We start from the raw sequence: 20,986 nt of genomic DNA, 5'->3' as shown, positions 1-20,986 counted from the left end.
CTGAGAAGGGACCCACCATGCAACACCTGAACTTGAACTTCTGGCCTCCAGAACTGGGGAAGAATAATGTCTGCTGTTTCAGCCCTTTGGTCTGTGCTGCTGTGTTAATAACAGCCCCAGGAAGCAAGTCAAAAATAAACCCAACCAAAGTTTCATACCTTCTACAAAACCTAACTCAAAATGAATCATGGAATTACATGCGAAGTGTACAACTATAACACTTTAAGAAACAACACCGACATCACAGGATTCTTGAATCTTTAGGATTGAGGGCAGGCTTGACCCCAGAAGCACCATCCATAAAGGAAAACATAGGGAAATCACTCGTTACTGGAACTAACATCTGCTCTGTGGAAAACTGTTAGGAGGATGAAAAACCAAGCTACTGACAGGCAGAAAACACTTGCAAATCACATATTTTTTTTTTAAATGCAAATTTATTTATTTTGAGAGAGAGAGCAGGAGACAATGGCAGAGGGACAGAGAGAGAGGGAGACAGAGAATCCCAAGCAGGTTCCACACTGTCAGGGCTGGATTCCATGACCATGAGATCATGACCTCAGCCTAAACCAACAGTTGGATGCTCAACCACCCGAGACTTTCAGGTGCCCCCGCAAATCACATATTTGACAAAAGACTAGTATCTAAAATAAATAAAGTACTCTTTAAGTTCAACACTAAAAAAAAGTAAATAAAAGGAAAAAATGCAATCCAAGTAGAAAATGGCCACGTGATATGAAGAGATACTTCACCAGGGAGGACAGACAAATGTCAAAACATATGAGAAGGTGTTAGATGTCATCAACTATTGGGGAAATGCAAATTAAAGCTGCAGTGAGATACCTCCTCACACCTATCAGAATGGCTAACGTAAAAAAATATTGATCAGTAAATGCTGACAAGGGTGCAGAGAAATTGGATCACTCACATTGCTGGTGAGAGTTTAAAATGGGACAGATGCTCTGGAAGAAAAAAATGGCGGGATTTTCTTAAAAACTAAACATGCAATTACCATAGAAGTCAGCGTCTGCACTCCTGGGCACTTACCCAGAGAAATGAAGACTTAAGTCCACACAAAAATCTGGGCACAAACGTTTACTTCAGCTTCACTCCTAATCGTCCCAAACTGGAAACAACCCAACGCCCTTTGATGGGGAAATGGTGAAATAAACTGGGATGTCCATCCCACATAATTCGACTCAGCACGGGAAATGCACAGATGACTGATACCCCCAGCTGCCTGCAGGAATCTCCAGAGATTTAAGCCAATCCCCAAAGGTTGCCTGCCTTACAGTTCCATTTATGTAGCATTCTTGAAATGACAAAATTCCAGAAATGGCGAACAAAGTAGTGTTGCCAGGGATGGAGGGGTCGTGGGGGACAGGAGGGAAGTGCAAGTGGCCTCAATAGGGCACCAGAGAAAGCCCTGTGAACATGAAGATGTTGTACCTGGGCTGCATCAATGCCAGGGTCCTGGTTGCCATGTTGTAGCACAGTTCTGCAGTTTGCTCCTGTTAGAGAAACCATGGGATGTCCTTGTAGCCACGGGTGAATCCACAATTATTTCTAGATAAAAAGTTTACATTTAAAAAGGCAGTTCTGGGGCACCTGGGTGGCTCAGCCGGTGAAACGTCCAACCTCGGCTCAGGTCATGATCTCACAGTTTGTGAGTTTGAGCCCTGCGTCGGGCTCTGTGCTGACAGCTCAGAGCCTGGAGCCTGCTTCGGATTCTGTGTCGCGCTCTCTCTCTGCCCCTCCCCTGACTTCGGCTCAGGTTGTGATCTCACAGTTCGTGGGTTTGAGCCCCACGTCCGGCTCTGGGCTGACTGCTCGGAGCCTGGAGCCTGCTTCGGATTCTGTGTCTCCCTCTCTCTCTCTCCCGCTCCCCCGTTCATGCTCTTTCTCTCTCTCTCTCTCTCTCTCTCAAATGAACATTAAAAAATAAATAAAATAAAATGAAATAAAGTAAAAAGGCAAGTCTGGTTATTACTCTGCATTGTGTGAAAACCCCTCATGGACTTCCTACTTGCCCTGCAAGAAGATGGTGCTTTTGTCTTGGCTCAGGACCTGTGCAAGCCTCTCTTTCCCACCCCCAACCCCTCCCACGCTCTCCTCTTTGCTGCGGGCCCTCCACCACTCTGGGCTTCTGGGTCTTCTCTGCTCAAATGCACCATGCCCTTCCCGCCTCACAGCTTGTACTGCCTGCTTCTATTCCTGAAAGCTCGAGTTACATACTGCATTGTTTATTTATAATGAGGGTTTTAGAACCACAAATGCCCGCAAGCATCTGCTATAGGCCAGGTCGCTCCTATTCCAGGCAAAGAGGAAAAAGTGAGGTACACTGTCCCCGCTGCTGCTCAGCTGACCTTCTGGGTTGTGCACGTGTATCTGCTGAGGAGAGAAGGGGCTGCAGGACAGCAGGTCGGGGTCTGCCCAGGTTGCCTGCACACAACAGCTGAGTGTACCATGTGGAGTGACCCAATAGATCATCATTTAGACCTACACCTGCTCTCCATCCTTCCCAGGAAACCGCAAGTTTCAGACATCTCTTGGACACTGTATTGGGCCCTCTTGGCCTCACTTTTCTTCCAACCGCTGTCATGGGGACCAGTTCTGTACAGCCTTGGCCAGCTTTACTCAGATGCATCCTGACAGCACCCTACTTCAGGCCCGCAGTACACCTTGAAGGGTACTCTGATGCCCAGTCAGGGGTGGGAGCCTTATGTAAACCTGTTCAACAACCTCACATCCACAACCAGAGTATGGAGGAATTAGCACCCCATGGAGCCCTCTTGACTTACCCCTAAGAGGGCAGTACTAAGACACATGTCATGAGGCTAGAAGGTCCTACCTGAGTAGGGTTTCCAGATAAAGTACAGCATGCCCAGTCAAATGAGAATTTCAGGTAAATGACAAATAACATTTGGTATAAGCATATCCTAAATGTTGCACGGGATATACTTATACTAAAAAAAAAAGCCTCTGTTGTTTATCTGAAATCCAAATTTTAGCTGGACATCCTGCATTTTTATTTGCTGAATCTGCTGAATTTGGTGGGGCCGTGTCTGTGATGTGTCCTTGTGTTGGTGACCTTCCCTCCTTCTCTGTCCCTCTCTCCTTCCCTCTGGAATCATGAGAAAGTTACTTCCATTTAACCCTCTGTCTCAGGCTAAGACACTGTTTCTGTGTTTTCAAAGAAAGGAATACTTTCTAAAAAAGTCAACCAGTTCAAAAATTAAGAATCCCTTTTGAATTCAAGTAGGTGGCTGGCTATTCCTTGGCATTACAACGGATCTGGGTCATCCTGGTCTAAGTTGAGGTTCCCCATCCCCACCCCCCAGCTGAGTTCACTCAATTTCCTTCTGAATCCTTTTTACGCCTTTTGAAGTCTGAGGGATATTTACTAAGAAGACTAGTACTTAAGTATAAGCCTTTAAAAAGTCATTTGACCTGGTTAAGTCACCTGTGCCCTACTTTGGCAAATGTTTTTGAAGCCTATAGCTTGATGGCAACAAATCTTCCTTTTCAAAAAAATAAAAAGCCCCATGGAGAACAAGAAGGGGAGTAAGGAATCACCCCGAATCCACTGGGCTAGTTTCAGCTTCAAGAACTTTCCTTATTAGTGACAGACAAGTGTGTGCTTATATAATGTGCCAATTACTCCAAAAGCTTCACTCAGAGAGACAAATTCACCCATAGACCCTCCCCTGGGAGAGAAGCCGGCCTCCAAACATCTGTTTTCAGTAAGGCATCTATACAGCTTTTATGTGCTTATGTGGATGTGGAGGGAGGGGGTGGTTCCAAGAGGGATTTTTCTCAAACTCTAAGGTAAGTCAGGGAAAAGAAGGAATTAGAGCATTTAATAAGGAATGAGATAGTCAAGGATGGTCAATCTTTGCTGTGAGTGTGTGTGTGTGCGTGGTGCTATCCTTGCTTGTTTCACACACCTCAGAAATAGAAAGTCCTTGTTAGACCCAGAGTTAAAGCTCATGATGTTGTACGCCCATCTTCTTGGGTGGGAATATTCTGTTTTGACAGATTTGTGATGTTGTATCCATCCTGCCAGAGTGCCAGGTGGGACTCACAGAATTATTCCATTTCATTGAAAGCCACTTTGGAAGGGCTGTGTTGATAAGGGAGCATCGTCACCCACCCATGTAACACAGACTGATTCATATCGTAACCCCATTGAACCTAATCTATATCCCAAAGGCCCCCAGGAATCATCGTGTAGAACGGGGAAACAGGGGAGGGGAATAGGCCAGCTGAATCCAAGTCTTCTGTTGGGGGCTATGAGGATTCACCCCCCCCCCATTCTCAGACCCCACCCAAGACAATGGATCAGGTTCTGTTAGGGTGGGGCCGTGGGCTCATCTCCTCAGAAGGACTTTGTGTACACAGTTTACTAATCGTCCAAAGGCTAGATGCCTTTGCTTTTCCCTTTCTTCCTTCTTTTGAGGGTCACAGTGGCTAAAATGTCTTTGTATGTCCCTTACCCTTCTTCCTCTTGCCTTCCTGTCTTTGTATGAAAAAGGATGGAAACTATTTCAGGTGGCTGGGTCCCCTCACAATTCTGTCCTTAAAGACATTCCATGTCAGCCCCAAACTCCTCAGTCCCATTAAAAATGGGATTTCCCCAGACTGGGTGTGTCCCTCTGTCCCTCTATCTGCAGCGTTTTCGTGTCCCTGCCAGGCCTGCTGACCAACTGCACACAGAGGACTGAGTCCACAAGCAAGTCCTCAACACTGTGTATATCTGAAGAGTTGGCATCACCACAGCTGTTACTTTTTATAGTTTCTTTGCCCAAGTCTTTGGGTAGCACTGAGAGACGAATCACCAGGTGCACCTCTAACTAGCAAAATTAGGAATCATTCAGTGCTTTGATGGTGCCAATTAGCTTCCCAGTATGAGCGCCAAGATTTTTTCTAATTAAGGCAGGAATGGTTTCTCAGTCTATAATAATCTCATTTAAAGTGTGTCCAAAACACCTACCATGCTTTGTTTGGGAATGTCATTCATATGCATTTTTTAAACTATGTGAAAATAGATAGATCCCTGAGATGTGGAGTCTGTCACTGGTTATTCACCAGACACGTGTACAGTGTGCTGTGGGATTGTGGCTTTGCAAGACAAGTGGGATCTTCAGGTTGACTTTGCACATTTGTGCACTAAGAACCTGCTCATCTGTGGAAAGAGACTTGTGGTTTTAGTGCAAAACAAGCAAAGTAGTCCTTCGGACAAGCACACTATGTCTCTGCCTTCAGGTTTCTAACTCACATCCACGGTGGAAACGTAGATTTAAATTTGAGAAAAATTGCAAGATCTAGACCGAAGATTCTTCCAATGCCCCAGAAAATGGAAAGCCAGTCACTAAGGCTATTCCCAAATCCCATTTTAAGCAGACCTCAGTACCACCCAGAGTGAGAACTGGGGTATTCTGGTCACTGCCGCGTCTTCAGCACCTAGGACAGTTCCTGATGCATGGTTGGCGATCCAAACAATTAGTGTCCAACAAGACTTTTGGAATGAAGTTTTGACCTTTCGAAACAACAAATGCATGGCTTTCTTTTGTACCCAATGAGACCCTCTGCACAAAACCTTCTGGTCCACATTTCAGATCTTACATCAGAGCTAGGAAGAGCTAGAATCCTTTTGTATGCGTCATGTAATAACCACTTTTCGATCTCTACGAATGCAATCTAATCCAACCTCAACGGTTTTACCCATCAATTCCATGGTCATGAGGATATCCTTCATGGAAGTTAAAACAAACAAACAAGCAAACAAGAAAATCATCTTCCTTCTGGTAAAGGACATAATCTCCCCATCATGTGCTCAGTTACAAAGTGGAACAGTAGTAAGTTTGCAGTCATTGTCCAGCTATCGTAACACATCTGCCTCTTTCCTGACCAAACTATTGTCTTAAACAAGATCCGTGGTCAATTTATGAGACGAAATAGCTTGATTTGGATCTTGTTCGATTTTCTCCCCCTTTTCTAAATTTCCTTTCCTTTTCTTGCCTCTCTGTATGAGTCCTCATGTAGCTAAAATGGTATGGAAAGCAATTTTTTAGACAGTGATGTCAGTGCCCATGTCAGGGACTGTGTGTCACTTTTTCTTGCATCTCAGGGTCAAGGACCACATTTGGTTTATAGTAGGTATTTGGTAAATGCTGGTTGAATGATTGGAGAAGTTTGTCAAATGGTATGCAATTAGAAAAAGCATAGCCTCCTCTCCTGTTGTCTATAAATATCCCATCAGTGAGAAAAGACGTAGCCCTGGGGAACAACAAAATGAGCTGGCATGGAAACCAGGCAGCATTTTTTGGAATCCAGTAGCTAGAAGCCAAAAGTCACCGCTTGGGCAGTCAACAGGGATGCCTGAGAGCTTCTGCCCTTTACAACTTGGAAGACAAACAGGAAAAACTCTGAGATTATAATAAAAATCCCATTGCAAATAACCACAGAGAACACTGACTGGAAGGGAGTGTTTGCTATTGGCCTCAGATGAGGGGCAGGATGTGGAAAGAAACCCTCTTTGATCTGGAGGGAGTGTAGCCCAGAGGGCTCTCATTTATAAGGAAGCATTATCTCCTTATCCATATGCTCCTTTTTCGATTTAGAGCTAATTTGCTGCAGTGTACCCTGCATAGCCCTAAGGGAGAGGCTGGCTTTTGGGCACCTGCCAGTTGGCCCCTCACTGCCCAGTTTACTGCATTTAAATCAGCTGGAGCAGATCTGAGGCAGCACACTGAGGGATGGTGGTAGCTGTCTGAACAATCTGCTGGGGAAACATCCCGGCCCCAGTGCCCCTTCTGAAGAAAGACTTTCACTCTGGAGGTCCCCTTGACCTCTGCTTCTCTCTCCCATATTTCTATTATGGCATAACAAATTGACACGAACATCATGGCTTTTGGCAACATCCAGGTATTGTCTAGCAGCTTCCATGGTTCAGGAGTCCAGGCACAGCTTATGGAGCCTCTGCTCAGGGTGTCACAAAGCTGCAGTCCAGATGTCAGCTAGGGCTGTGCTCTCCACTGAAGCCTGACTGGTAAAGCGTCCACTGCGAAGCTAGAGGTTGTGGGCAACATGCCATTCCTTGAAGGCATGAGAGGTCTGTTTCTTTCTCTTAAGTTTTTACATTTATTTGTTTTGAGAGAGAGGGAGGGAGAGAGAGATGGAGAATCCCAAGCAGGTTCCGCACTGCCAGTGCAGAGCCCAACACAAGGCTCAAACTCACAAAACCTCAAGATTATGACCTGAGCTGAAATCAAGAGCTGGAGGCTTAACTGACTGAGCCACCCAGCTGCCCCGAGAGCTCTGTTTCTTGATGCTTGCCAGCTCCTTGTCCTGTGGCCCTCTCCACCTGATAGCTCACAGCACAGCATCCTGCTTCTTCTAAGCCAGCAAGTGAGAGAGTCCTCAAGGTGAACTGGCAGTCTGACAATGTGGCAACATTCAGTCTTACAAGGTGACGATTGTAAAAACACATGGTAACATAATCAGGTACCTCCCCCTCACCATTACCATATTCTGTGGGTTAGAGGCAGGTCACAGGTCCCATCCACCCTCAAGGAGAAGGGGACCCCACAAGGACATGGCCCCTGGGAGGTAGAGACTGGGGAAGCCACCTGTCACTTCTTCCTATGTTCCACTCTTGACTTTAAATTCCCCAACAACTCCTTCTTAAAAATTTTTTAAATGTCTATTTATTTTTGAGAGAGAAAAACTGAGAGAGAGAGACAGAGAGAGACAGAGACAGAGAGAGAGACAGAGAAGGAGCAGGGGAGGGGCAGAGAGGGAGACACAGAATCCGAAGCAGGCTCCAAGGTTCCAAGCTGTCAGCACAGAGCCTGATGCAGGGCTCAAACCCATGAAGTGTGGGATCATGAGCTGAGCCAAAGTCGGATGCTCAACTGACTGAGCCCCCCCCCCAGGCGCCCCTGAATTCCCCAGCAACTCCTAACCCCAGACCTGATCATCAACCCCTCATAACCTGCTCCTCCCACAGTCCACCTCACCTTACTTGGTGGCAGCTTCGTCTCTCTGGATTCGGGCAAAACCCACCTTTTGGCCCCTCTCTTACACCTCACAGCCCAATCCATCATCGAACTTCTGCTTCTACCTTGAAATTATGTCCAGACTCAGAACACATCTCATCCCCTGCCCCTGTGTTCCACCCGCATCTGCACCAGCATCGCCATGTGTTGGCCCCCAATGGCTCTCATCCAAATTAGAGTTAAGCCCAAAGTTCTCACTGTGGCCTGTGTAGCCCTACACAATGGCCCCCCACCTGTGTGTTTGACTTCAAGAAACAAGACTCTTCTCTCAAGGCTCATTCCTCTTCTTGCTGTTCCTCAGACACACAAAGCATTCTTCAGCCTCAGGGCCTTTGCACTCACTGTTCCCTCTGCTGCCATGCATGTCTCCCAGATATTCCAAGAAATTCCAAGATATTCTAGATGTCCCTTCTCTTCCCTAGGCCCCCACTCACATATGTCACTCTCGGGGTGGGGGAGCTCCCAACCTCGTCACACTGGCTAGTATATACCCACACCCACTCCAGTCTGGTAACTTCTCTTACTCTGCTCCATATTCCTCCATAGGATTGACAGAATATTTATTTATGTGCTTGTTTTTGGTCTACTGCTCCTCTTAGCATGTAATCTCTGTGAAAACAGGGACTTTATCTTTTCGTGTGCTGTCTCCAGGTCCTAGCACCCTTACTGGTCAGTAGAGTTTGCCTGTATGCGAGAGTATACGGAATGGGTCCTGACACCACTCTAACTGTGCCATTGTGCCCAGGCACACACACAAAAATCATTTCATTTATTCTCTCTGCGTGTTTATATGTAGAAAGTCTTGACCTCAATTATCTCTGTCTTCACTGAACCTCAGCTTAAACCTTTCCAGGTCTGGGGTCCCAACAGTCTCTTTAACAAACCAGAATTTCTTCTTTGGCTCCCGTTTTCCTCTCAATCTGTTTGGGAAGTTTCTGAGCACATCCTGTCAGACCGTTATGCTGGGATGACTAATATCTTGCCCTGGTAAATGCGTAGTTTGCAGCATGTGATTCTTCCCATGTTAGGTCTCTAAGCAAAACAACAAGACGACAATGGTGATGTCTGTGATGACGGTTCTGGAGACAAGGATCTGCCCGTCATGGAGCAGCGCCTTTCTCTAGATGCAAATTCCTGCTTTCTGTAGATGCAAATTTGCATCCACAGCTACCGGACCTTGGCTCTGCTACTTGCCCTCTCCAAATCTCATTGTTTTCATGTACGCAATAGACCAGTCACACCACCCATGCCAGGTTATTACGAGGAACACATAATTTGACGGATTCTAAAATATGTAGCAAGGTGCCCAGCATGAGGTAGGAACGCAGCAAATAACCAGAAATCACAGTGGGAGGATGACAAGGAGTTTTACATTGCAACATGATAGGCAGGAATGAGCGAACACCCGCCTTTCCCTCTGGAAGAGCATAAAAATGCTCTCAAATCACTTTGGGCGGCCAAGGGAGTGAGCCAGTCTGCCTGCCAGCAGGGAGCCAAACACAGACCCAATCTCGATGGTGAGCTTAGAGTCTCAGAGGCCGTGCTCTCCAATGCTGTGTCCTAACCAAGGAAGGGCACGCTTCGCCATGGCACACTTCAGTGTATCTTTTATTTCTTCTAAGTATTTAGTACACCTTTAATAGTGATACTGAATTTAAGAACAAAGACAGAGAATGGAGGGACTTTTGACAATAGACCCCTTCTGCGTTCAGAGAATTTAGCAGAGCAGTTTCTGAATCCTGACAATTTTCAGAAACTGAATTTGGGAGGTGAGCTTTCTGGCAAGGTCAAGGTCATCATGGTTTTCTGTAGAAACAGCTGGAATGAGGAGAGACAGCTGCAGAATCCCCTTTCCATCACCTCCCTCCTGTCCTTGACTTCATGTCAGTGACTACCATGGTTCTAATTTACAAAAATATCACTTCTTGACAGAAAGAAGGTTCTTAAAATATTCAAAGGGCTTTATGATCGTAACTCGATCTCGTACAACAACATTTTAATAACAGCTATTTCTACAGTAGCAGCAAAAAGAGATTAAACTTCCATCAAGATAGCCTGAGGATTCAAAATCCTCAACACAGGGTCTGAGTGGGAGAACACTGCTTCCCTTGGGGCCCAGAATAGTGTTTAATAGTTTGGAGGAGGGCAGGCAGTTGGCGCCCCTTCGTTCCCAACCCAGAAGGATGCTCGACTGCGCCCACCCACTGCATTTTTCTTAATTTTCTTAAACCTGGCCCAGGTCCACCTTAAATTAATGTTAAACAGCTTTATTAAGGCAAATTGACTTCAATTTCAAGGCTCTCCAGGAGCTGGCACGCATTAGTAGGCTCCAGTGGTTTCCAATAGGTTCCAAAAGCACTTTTTGTTGTTTTAAACATTGGGGAACATCAGGGTTGGGAATATTAATGCACATGATGATTAAGCCGCTGTTTTCTTTGTCAGAGGTTTGATTGCTCACAGTAGGGCTGCTGCTAACAGGTGTATTTCAAACTCCATCACGTCCCTCACCACATCTTGCAGCCAGCCCATTTTGAGATGTAAGAATTACATCACGGAGGACTTCCTGCTCTAAGTGAGAGGAAGGGGTAGCTATCGCTGTAAGACACCGCAGAAACCCACAGCATCTGACAATGGCACCTCCTCATTCCCTCCCCTCTGTAAAGTGGCACAGACAATGTCTTCCTCCTCACTGAGCAATTAAATTGCCCACAGGATGGCAGGATCCCAATGGGCCAGTGAGCAGGGGTTCCAATGTCTCATCCGAAATCAAGCACAGATCACCAAAGCTTGGGAGAGAACCCTCCATGGTCTTAATCAAAGTCACTTTCCCACTCAGCTCAAGAGTCCCTGCTGGTTGCCCATGGCACCATGTGGGATTCTGTTGGTCTAGCTAGCAGTTAAAAAGTGGTGTGTATGTGTGTGTGTTTGTGTGTGTGTAGGTGAATGGATGGATGGACTTGTGTGTGTGTGTTGATGTCTAGGTGGATAAGTGGATAAGTGGATGGATGGATGGATGGATGGGTGTGTGAGTGTATGTGTGTGCATATGTCTACATGGATGGAGGAATGGCTAAGCGGACATGTGAATGTGTATGTGTCTGTCTAGGTAGATGGATGGGTGGATAGATGGGTGGACAGGTGAGTGTGTTTATATGTGTGTGTCTCTAGATGGAGGGATGTGTGTATGTGTGTGTTATGAACCTGTAGATGGACTGTCAATTCATACATATAAATATGCACACGTGCATACACACACACACACTCTCTCTCACAAACACACATTAGCTTTTAACTTTACTAAAATCCACCATGCAGTGGACCTACAACAATACTTATATAGCTGCCCCCCTCCTACCTGGAGTTGACCTCCTCCAAGTCCTCGGAGGAGAGACAGAGTGGTTCTGTGTGGTGGGTCGGTACAGGCTTCTTCTGGGCCACTGGATAGAAAGCACTGCTCCCTGACAGTTATCACGGAGCTCAGGAAACTGTAACATCCCAGTAAGCTGCTGAAGATGCCCCTTGCCAACATGCAGCCCCTTGGTTCCAAACATTTAAATGATATGCTTCCCAGAGCTCACACATCATGTTGAAGTCACCTCAAGCCCAACTTCCTTTCTCAGTTAAGAAGCTGGTTGTATTCTCTGGTCACTCCATGTTTCCCTAGCTTTTTATCCTTATGAAATTTGGGCTACGAGACTCTTGGAAGAGCCAGAAAAGGTCCAGAGGACACCTCCCACCCATGGGCCCTGGTTTTTTATCATTTGCTGCTGTGTTTTTGACTCTAATACATTCCGTGTTCAACCAACCAATAACGCTGGGTGACTGCTGGGCTCAGGCCACACGGAGAACCCCATTCCACCCAAGACACCCCAAGGACAGGCCCCTGAGGACTCATACTTTCCCTGATGATGGTGACCAGAGAAGGCAATGAGCCTGATGGGCTGGCAGCATGGAGTGCCTCTGGCCAGTCCCAGGAGTGCTCTTGGAGGACACTCCTCCTCAACTGTCTATCACATCACAGGCAAGTGTCTAGGCAGCATGGTCATGTTCAGCTCTGAGGCAGGTTCTGTCTGGAACATGGGAAAATGTGAGGGTGTCCTGTGTATGTAATAGATGAGTGAGAGCTCAAAGAAGTGTTACAGGTGGTGTTGAAACAGGCTGTGCCCTCCAGGTTCTTAGCGTCTAGACGGAGCTGAGACGCCTCTGCAACCACTAGTTGTTGCACTCGGTGAATGGTGCCCCAGGATACAGGTCTGGGAGTTCAGTAAAGGGGGGCTCAGGGGGGGCAAGGGAGAGAGTTGCCAGCAAGGCTGCAGGGAGGCCATGGGCACAGAAGACGTGGATACCTTTTGAGCAGGTGAAGCAGTGAAGAGGAGGCACTCAAGAGCAGAGCCAGGGGCGCCATCACCATGGCCCCTCTGGGGAGTACCATAGAGGCCATCCTTGCCTGAGCTCAGGAATCACGGTGGATCAGGGGAGATGCTGAGTGGGGGCTGTGGGACAGAGATGGGGAAGGGAGTCGCACTTTAGCATCACGTTGTTTCAGGCCCTTCTAAACATCTCTGGGGCAGCACTGAAGACAGCAACGGTTTGACACATCCCCAGGGGAGGCCAGTCCTCCTGTGAACTAATTTCCCACAGCAAGTGGTGAGAGACCGTGAGACTCTGAGTTACGCTTTTGTCACACAAAGCTGCTTCCCTAAGGAGCCACGGCCACCCATAGAGTGTTCCCAAACCTTCCTCTCTGTCTCCAAGGGCACAGTCTGGGAAAAGAAGAGCATGGAGAAAGGAACCCTGAGCAGGGCGGGTTCCAGCCACCCACCTCTCCAGCCACCCTCCTGCTGGCTGTGCCCATCCGCACCCCGGGACCACAGCTACCTCCCACTGGCCCTCTCCGCTCCCTGTGTGTTGACATGATCACTGTTCTTTCTACCCCTGCAAGTGTCTCCTTATAAGGAAACATGCTGACATTTCCCTTGTCATTATTCACAGCTTGTGGTGCAATGTGCATGGCCTCCCCAAGATTGGGGACCCTCCGCTGTGGGATTTAGCAACCAGACTTCTCTGGCCTCCTTTCCCTGCTGGTTTTGTCAGGTTTCTGTGCCTCTGCCACTGTATCGCAGCCTGAGATCCACCACCCTCTCCATCACTTCTGCTCATTGTCAACAACCCAGAAGCTTCTACCAGGAAACGTAATCTGAACACCCAGAGCTGAAAGCGATCCTGCTCTCTGCTCTGGGGAACAATTGATAGAAGCCGGGTGCTGTTTCTCCCAGAATGCTCTGCAGGCAAGCCTAAAAGCAACCCAGCTCCCTCCATACAGATATCAGCTTCATTTCTTGCATGTTTCAGGCACCACTGTGTAAAGATGCAGAAGATATGGTGGGTCTTGTTTGTTTGTTGGTTGGTTGGCTAGTTTTTTCCCAAGATGCTCTTAGGTCTCTGGAGCCAAGACACATGAAGCCAGAGCCAGGAGGGGGCGGACAGAGGCAGCAAGGTTTGCACAAGCGCCTGGAGTGGGCCTTGCAGAGCCCAGAGGGTGTGGGGTGGGTGGTGAGGGGTGGGGAGCGGCAATCCAGGAACCTGCAGACAGAGCCCTGGGAGGGGGAGGCACCAGGCTTCTCTAAGGGGAGAACGGGGCAGGAGGAAAGGGCTTGGGCGTGGGTGGGAACCAGTGGATTCGAATCTTGGAAATCTCTGTGACACTGGGAAGCTCCCCAAATGCCAGAGGGAGGTATCCGTTGACCCAGTGGCCAATGGGTTGCTGGGGCAGGTTTTCAACCTTGTAACCGAATTTCTGTTAAAAAGGATTGCTTGAAATTGCTCCTTAGGCCGTACTTTTAAAGACTTGCCACATTTAGAACAACAGTGATTTAACTTTTTGTGCCATTTTCCTTCCTGGGAGAAACACCTACTCCACCTTACCATGAAAACACACGAGAAGATGTAAATTTGTGCGAATAACTTCCATGTGGAGGTCAATATCCCTGGATACTTGGTGAGGCACGTCTACACTAGCTCTCTGAACAAGGACTCTGGGGGAGGAGACAGTCTGCAACCCTGCCACCCACTCCAGCCCTTTGTCCCCGCAGCCAAGACAGACAATTACCATTTTAAAACCTCAATATCTGATGGCTCCTCTGTAAGTTACTGGCTCTCTCTTCCACCTCAGACTTCACTTTTCTGTGGCAAATAACCTGAGTTTATAAAATGGATTCTCAGAGGCTCTATTGTAATCTATATGCTTGTGCTGTAAATCAATAGCCAATAACTGATGTCGGCTCATCTCCGTATCAGCTGCCACCTGAGGCTGGTGGCCGCCCGGCATCATAGCTGACAGCTAATGTTAGACGGGGCTCGGAGGGGTTTGGTTTGGGTTTTTTTTTTTTTTTTGAAGTTCTACCAGCTGCCTGCTGTGTGACCAGACAGCTAATGACTCCAAGTTGTAGTATCATTCTCTCCAAGTTCGTTTCAATATGGAAAACCAAAATGAACTATTAAAACTCATTACCATTTTTATCTCCAATGGTGTGGGTTCCACTCCCAACCATTTTACTCGTATTTGAAAGGAAAGTTTTATTTGAATAAGGAAGGGGAAACCTCTGGGGATTTTTTTTTTCAATTAAGAAAAAATATACATAATGGTTTCTAGAAAAAAAAAGTCCCACCCAAACACATCTGTTAAGCAAATCAAAATCTCAGAAACCTGCTCTTCTGGAATAAATTGTATCTCTTCCCAAATTGCCATGTTGAAGTCCTGAACATCAGAACCTGGGCACATGACCATATGCAGAGACAGGGCTGGGATGGGCTCTGATCCGGTAGCCCTGGTCTCCTTATAGAAGAGGAAATTAAGGCACAGACACAGACACACACAGAGGGAGGACCACATGGGGACCCAGGAGAGGACAATTGTCCACCCAGAAGGGAGAGAGGCCTCAGGAGGAACCAGCCCTGCCCACATCTCGATCTCAGACCTCCAGCCTCCAGGATGGGAAGAGAATACACTTCTGCTTGTAAGACACTCAGCTAGTGGCACTGTGTTATGACAGCCCAGATCACCTGAAAATTGAGGGAGATTATTGAAGCACTCAAGTTTTGCTCATTGTGATGGTAACAGCAGGTATTATCCATTTAACATTTACTGTCTATGTGCTTTCAGACTTTCATACATCACCTCACTTAACCTCAGAAATCCCTGTGGTGTGAGTGTTACCATGGTCTCCAGTCTTGCAGATGAGGGGACCCACTGCAGAAACGCTGTGTCTTCATTCAAGGCTGTCCTGTTAATGGGCAGAACCAGGTGGCCTCACCCAGAGTTTGGACTTTAACCATGAAGCCATGCCATACCAAATTCCAAGCATCCTTGGATGGGGTACGAAGCTGGATATCGATTAAAATTGTGCGAGAGAGCCTGGCTTCATTAAGTACCTCTAATGGGAACACAGGTCTTTTGCTAATACCTCCCCCCACCATTCACATGTGTATTTTGTCCAACCACAGAGATGAGCTAACGAGAGAAAGAAGAGAACCAACCTGCCCTCGTCTCAGGGCACGTTCACATGGCACAGAGCAGGAGAGCCAGGGGCTCAGAAGAAGCTGGTGGGACCCGAGAGGACTCAGGGCCTCAGTCTTCAGAGCTTCATCAGGTGACACTCCAGGGTTCAAGGCCAGGATGCCCAGGGCAGCAAGAAACAGGCAGAGCCCTGGAAGAGGTGGTAAGGCAAAGGGTGTTCCTTACCAGCCTCACTGCACTGAGCACAGGAGTCCCTGGAAATACCGTGGTTCTGGGCTGGTAACACGGGAAGGAAGGGGGATCCCAGCCCGGTGCTCAATGTGAGAACACAAGGGGCCCCTGGGGTGGCTCAGTTGGTTAACTGACTCTCGATTTGGGCTCAGGTCATGATCTCACGGTTCATGAGTTTGAACTCCTCATTGGGCTCTGTGCTGACAGCACAGAGCCTGCTTGGGATTCTGTCTCCCTCTCTCTCTTCCCCTCCCCAACTTGCTATCTCTCTCTCAAAATAAATAGAAATAAACTTTAAAAAAATATGAGGACACTGCAGCCCAGAGGGTGAAACGATTTTCCCAGGGACACGTAGCTAGCATCGAGACAAAACGTGAATGTAGGTTTGACTCCGACACCAGTATTCAAACTTATATATTACAAACCTTATTATAACCATAGTCCAGAAAAGTAAGGCATTGCTCTCTCTGTACCTGGGGGGGGGGGTTGGGAGGAGGGGGGTTTCCTATCAGAAAGACATGGTGTTTCCAGGAAGGCCAAGGCCATGTGGTGAAAACAGAGTAACTCAATATTTCTGATTCAAAGGACACTTTGAACTCCTGTTATGTAACACCAGCTAGGATATCTTTCAGGGGCCAACAACTTTGTATGGGTATTCCCTAAGATACCATTTAACACTTAAAAAAATTTTTTTTAACATTTATTTGTTACGGAGAGACAGAGAGAGACAGAACATGAGCAGGGGAGGGGCAGAGAGAGAGGGAGACACAGAGTCCGAAGCAGCTCCAGGCTCTGAGCTGTCAGCACTGAGCCCAACGCGGGGCTTGAACTCACAAACCGTGAGATCATGACCTGAGCTAAAGTCGGTCGCTCAACAAACTGAGCCACTCAAGTGCCCCTTCCCTAAGATATCATTTAAAAAGTAGAGAGAGAATCTGGCGCTCAGACTAGATAGGTTTCATGCAAACTAAAGACTCCAGGAAAATCGGACCTCTCGTCTTAGCTGAGCTAAGCAATATCTCTATGGGAACACCACTTCCCTGTAGACAGGGCTGACCCAGTGGATGAAAATATGAGCCTTGATCTTGAATATTCTTTTTTTTTAATTTAGTTTAATTTTGAGACAGAGAGAGAGAGAGAGAGAGAGAAAGAGAGAGAGAGAGAGAGACAAAGCATGAGCAGGGGAGTAACAGAGAGAGAGGGAGACACAGAATCCAAAGCAGGCTCCAGGCTCTAAGCTGTCAGCGCAGAGCCTGACGCAGGGCTCGAACTCACGAGCTGCGAGATCATGACCTGAGCTGAAGTCGGATGCCTAACCAACTAAGCCACCTGGGCGCCCCAAGCTTGAATATTCTTAATAAAATTAAGAAGCTATAGCTATTGAGCACTTATGATGTGCCAGACTGACTCAGACAACAAATTGTTTCTATGATGGAGGCTCCATGTTTACATTTTACAGATGAGGCAACTGAGGATTCACAGAAAGAACATGTGCCCAGAGTCTCCGGCTGGAACAGCACTGGGAAGTGTGGCTAGGACCCTCCTGCCATTGTCTACAGAACAGCAAGCCCTCCTGCCTCCTTAACCAATGAGAGGGAGAGTGTGGAGCCAGGACAGGAGGACAGTGTTCCCCACTGTGGCAGAAAGTCTTCATTCCATACCCCCCCCCTTCAGAGGAATAGCGTTCACCCTGGGATGTTGCTAAAATGGAAACATCTAGAAGTGAACCTCAGCAGCCATTGAGCCCCACAACATCTGAGCCACATTGGAGGGACGCCCAGTAACAGAGGAGAGGCTTGGGTCCTGCACTTTATGGGAGAGGAAAGTAGGAATTGTTATTTAGGCTGGTATTATTTGCCAGTGTTTGTTTACAACAGTCAAGTCAATATCCAAATGCATCTATAAAGACACTGGAGACACCTTAATAACTGCCCCCCCCACTTTTGAACGCTGTGAGGCCCTCGCACACACTTATAAAATAGCGTGTCACTTTCCAAAGCTTAAGATGATTTGGAGCAGAAAATGGTTCCCTAGTTTGTCTCTTGAACCAGTCAATAAATCTGGCAGCTGTCCCTGAATTACAGCAAAAATGTTGGGTCTGCAGAGTACAACCATCACAGCATCATTCCTGGGAAGGAATGCACGTGTCTCCTGGAAACCCAGGGCTCAAAGGATTTCTCCATCACATGCCAGACTCACTCTTTCTGTCATATGCCACAGTGATGAGGCTGTAAAACAAGCAGGTGGAATGCATTTTGTGAGATCAAACCATGAGTTGTAGAGCTGAGTGGAAAGAGGGAATCACTCCCCAAAGAGGCCAGCTCAGTGAGCAGAACTGATGGGGACAACTGAAGATGCCCGGGGGCAAGATAATTGCAAAACACATTGTGGTTCTTCTGATAGCAAACAATTTCAGCAGGGAGGGCTCAGGAGCACTGCACAGCCTGGGGGGAATCAAGGCCAGGAGGACGCAAAACCATGGAAACCATCATCCTCATCAACCCTGAAGCACCCTCAGTGGGGACGTGAAATGGTACAGGTGCCAAAGGACAACATTTTCATCCCTTCAAGATCATGTCCAGGCAGCCCCAGGCTGGCTCTTGGAGTTTAAGACGAGCTTGGGCTTTTTCAGAGAAAAGATGCTCGGGTCAAGGTGTAGTATTTAGTGCTAATACCACAATCCAGGTAGAGGGAAGGGAAATAAAGGCATCTGAGTGCTGGACAATAAATTTCACCAAGGGTGTGCATTAAAATAGACTCAGAGGAGAATGTTCTGGAAACTCTTGTACATGTTCACTGAGAAACATGCAAGAATATTTGGGACCCCATTCTTGGTTCTGAAAACAAATGGAAGTGCCCCAAGTGACCATTCATGGGACAGTGTTTGCATACGTGGCCGTGTTCCACACTGTGGAAAGGAGGGAAGCACAGGTACATGAATCAGCTAAGACTCATGCTAAGACCAAGAAGAGACAAGGTATAGAAGAATGCATACTTCAAGGAAGAGTTCATTCTGTAAAAATATTTCTATATTGAGGGCACACCAGGTGCCAGCTTCTCTGCTAAGCGCTGGGGGTGTGGACACACACAGGAGACACATACACACAGTCTTAGCCTTCATAAAGCTTACATTCTAGTGGAAATAAAAACACACATGATTAAGTAGGTACGTGCCACATGGAGATAAATGCTAGGAAGCAGCAAGCCAGGAAGGCAGATAGGAAGGGGCATCATTTAAATTTCAGTCCAAAAGGCCCTGGGGCAAAGGCAGCATTGAGTCAAGGGAAAGAGTGGACCTGGTGGACATTGGGGGAGAGCGCTGTAGGCACCCAGAAAAGCAAGTGCAAAGACCCTGAGGTACAAGTATGCTGGGAATGTTGGAAGAACTTCAAGAGGCCACAGGATGGAAGGAGAGTGAATAATGCAGAAAGTAGCCAGGGTAGAAACATGAGAATAGAGGCTGGGGAGCTTGAAAGAAAGAAGATGAGGGTGGGGCTTGGAGAACTGCTACGTGAAGAATGTGGCTTTGATCCTGTGATGGGAGGGTCATCACCAGAGAGGAAATATGGGCAAAGGATAGAAACCATAGAAGTTTACTGTAGGTATCCAGGGGAGAGGTGATGGTAGCTTGGGCCAGCACGGACTCCATATATCGCGGATCAGTAAGTGATTCAACACAGTCAGTACCAAACCTATTGTTTATGGATGTGTGGATGAATACTTAATAATACTGTGAAGAAAAAGAATGAGTGAACGCATGTTATGGAAAATGTTCACCTGGGGGATGAGGCCTGGGACAGGAAGGGTGAAGGGAAGAGCGACATTCAGGGTCACCCTATTTTCATAGCAGATGAATGGCCCTCCTGTTCACACCCTGGGAGGAGCACACAAGTGTTTAGGGGTAAAATACATTTATCACTTGCTACTCAAATTTTCAAAGACACAACGATGGGCTTGTTAAAAGAGAGGTCATGTAAGGGACACTTAAGATTTACCATAAACCAGGGTTCAACCAGATTATAGCTCCGTAGAGTGCCCTCTGAATTCTGCCAACATTTTCTAAACCTCTTCAATGCCTTTTTGCAGGCTGATATAAAGGATTGGAGCATGAGAAACCACATACAGTTGATAGATATTGTCAACATTTGGTAGGATCTACACCTTAGTCTAAACCCTGTGTCTGGAGTAAACATCCGTGATTCAGAGCGTGAACATCCTGATTGCTGGGATGGAGCACAGGTGTGGAGTTTTACAGGGTTTGAAATCCCTCCAGCCCATTGTTATTTCAGGGTGTGGATATACTCTGGCTCTTTTATAGCTTAAGCCAATAAGCGATGATTTCTCTTGGGTCTGGACCCCTCTTGAACTGGAGAAGGGGGTTGCTATAAATATTATTTGATAAACGATGTCATCTTTTAATAAAAACAGATGTCACAAACTTTTAAGTGCTTTTATTTCTGGGTCCCTGGGATTTGTTCCAACTTCATAATATTGTCAACTCCAGAATGAAATTACCTTATACAAGATAAAGTGAGGTGTTTGGAGAGTATTAAAGAACAGTCTTGATTGGGGATTTTGCCCCACAGCAAAAAGCTGCTTGGTCAGGGAAATTTCACAAGATGTGGTTGTGATCCACAAAAGCTTTTGAAACAAATTGATCCAGCTCAGGGGCATCTTCTGCCTTTGTTTTGCGATATGAGGGAGGATCCTCTGGGCAAACACTCCCAAGTATTTATTAATGAAATGTCATGGGTTTTATTAAGGGTTTGCTTTCACTGGCCCTATTTTACCATAAGAGACTCTTACATACTGAGAACAAACTGAGGGTTGATGGGGAGGGAGGGGAGAGGGGAAAGTGGGTGATGAGCATTGAGGAGGGCACCTGTTGGGATGAACATTGGTAAATAAGCAAAACACATTTTGTAAATCTTTGTGCCTCTTTTAGACCACTTGAGACTAAGCCTATTCAAGAAGCTAAAGAGAGGAATGTTTTGTGTGATTTTTGTTTTATTTTTATATAATGTCACATTCACAGGCCATGCTCCACACGAGAGGTCCCGTGCAGGGCAGCAAATGGAAGAAGTATTATGCGTCAGATGATGTGAATTTGAGTGTTGAACAAAGCTCATTGTACCTGGCCATGGGCCAGCCATGTCACCTCTCTGGGCCTCCATTTCCTT

This window comes from Lynx rufus, unplaced genomic scaffold, assembly GCF_022079265.1.
Source record: "Lynx rufus isolate CCGP_SWC_20201006 ecotype Redwood Valley unplaced genomic scaffold, mLynRuf1.p SCAF_2, whole genome shotgun sequence".
Lineage (NCBI taxonomy): Eukaryota > Metazoa > Chordata > Mammalia > Carnivora > Felidae > Lynx > Lynx rufus.
The sequence above is the reverse complement of the archived record's forward strand: the minus strand, read 5'-3'. Positions refer to the sequence as shown.